This window comes from Triticum dicoccoides, chromosome 5A (genome assembly GCF_002162155.2).
Source record: "Triticum dicoccoides isolate Atlit2015 ecotype Zavitan chromosome 5A, WEW_v2.0, whole genome shotgun sequence".
Classification (NCBI taxonomy): Eukaryota; Viridiplantae; Streptophyta; class Magnoliopsida; order Poales; family Poaceae; genus Triticum; species Triticum dicoccoides.
Window position 1 is genome coordinate 534,502,304 of NC_041388.1, and position 1,979 is coordinate 534,504,282.

Consider the following 1,979-nt stretch of genomic DNA (forward strand, 5'->3'; position numbering starts at 1 on the left):
CCCCGAGTGAGAGGTTTTCTCTTCACTCGGTAGGATTTTTATAACTTAGGCGAGTGCTTGGACTGCAGCTAAGCCTCCGAGTGGAAGTCTGGCTTACCACTCGGTAGGATTTTTACAAACTTAGGCGAGCACAGGGCTGCAGCTAAGCCTCCGAGTGGAAGTCTGGCTTACCACTTGGTAGGATTTTTACAAACTTAGGCGAGCACAGGGCTGCAGCTAAGCCTCCGAGTGAAAGTCTGGCTTACCACTCGGTAGGATTTTTACAAACTTAGGCGAGCACAGGGCTGCAGCTAAGCCTCCGAGTGAAAGTCTGGCTTACCACTCGGTAGGATTTTTACAAACTTAGGCGAGCACAGGGCTGCAGCTAAGCCTCCGAGTGAGAGGCTTGCTCTTCACTCGGTAGGATTTTGATAACTTAGGCGAAACGGATTCGCAGCTAAGCCTCCGAGTGAGAGTCTGGCTCACCACTCGGTAGGATTTTTACAAACTTAGGCGAAACGGATTCGCGGCTAAGTCACCCACTGAGGGGGAATTTTATTTAGACAAAAATAAAAAGTGACAGAAATTATGGAGGAACTGTGACACTATTATTTTGAGGTCCATGAACTACAGAAGTATTTTATTGCAACTCATCCGAGTGATAAAACTTAAGTGTAAAATGGGCGGAGTAGCTCCGCGTTCCAAGCTCGGGGCTCGTCGATATTATGCTCGACGTTGTAAAGACGGTACGCCCCGTTGTGGAGAACCTTGGTGACGATGAAGGGGCCTTCCCAAGAAGGAGCGAGCTTGTGTGGTTTGTGCTGATCCACTCGGAGAACTAAATCCCCTTCCTGGAAGGCTCGACCTCTCACATTTCTGGCGTGGAAACGACGCAAATCTTGTTGGTAGATGGTCGACCGGATCAGAGCCATCTCCCTTTCTTCCTCTAAAAGGTCGACTGCGTCCTGCCGCGCTTGTTCAGCCTCTGCTTCGTTGTAGATTTCAACTCGAGGAGCATTGTGGAGAAGATCACTCGGCAAGACTGCTTCAGCTCCGTAGACCAAGAAGAATGGAGTTCTTCCGGTCGACCGATTAGGTGTGGTCCGCAGTCCCCAAAGTACTGAGGGAAGTTCGTCGACCCAAGCTCCAGCTGCGTGTTTGAGATCACGCATCAGTCGAGGCTTCAATCCCTTAAGAATCAGTCCATTAGCTCGCTCTGCTTGTCCATTCGACTGCGGATGGGCGACTGAAGCGTAGTCGACCCGTGTGCCTTGGGAGTTGCAGAAATCTCTGAATTCCTCCGAGTCAAAGTTCGACCCATTATCCGTAATGATGCTGTGCGGGACTCCATATCTGAATATTAGTTCCCTGATGAAGCTAACAGCAGTACCGGTGTCGAGGTTCTTGATTGGTTTAGCCTCGATCCACTCGGTGAACTTGTCGACTGCCACCAGTACATGCGTGAAGCCACTTCGTCCTGTTCTCAAAGGACCGACCATGTCCAATCCCCATACTGCGAAAGGCCAGACGAGTGGGATGGTCTTCAGAGCTGACGCAGGCTTGTGCGACATATTCGAGTAGAACTGACATCCCTCGCACTTATCCACTATCTCTTTTGCCATCTCATTCGTCTTTGGCCAGTAAAATCCGGCTCGGTATGCTTTGGCCACGATGGTCCGAGAGGACGCATGATGACCACAGGTCCCCGAGTGAATATCATTGAGGATGAGTCGACCTTCTTCTGGTGTTATGCACTTCTGACCAACTCCAGTCGCGCTTTCTCTGTATAATTGTCCTTTGATTACGGTAAAGGCCTTAGATCGACGGACGATCTGTCGAGCCTCTTCCTCATCCTCCGGAAGCTCTTTTCTCAGGATATATGCGACATACGGAACTGTCCAGTCGGGAATGACCACCAAAACCTCCATGATCAAGTCGACCACCGCTGGGACTTCAACTTCAGTCGGATCTGTGGCACTCTTGGGTTGTGGAGTTTCTTC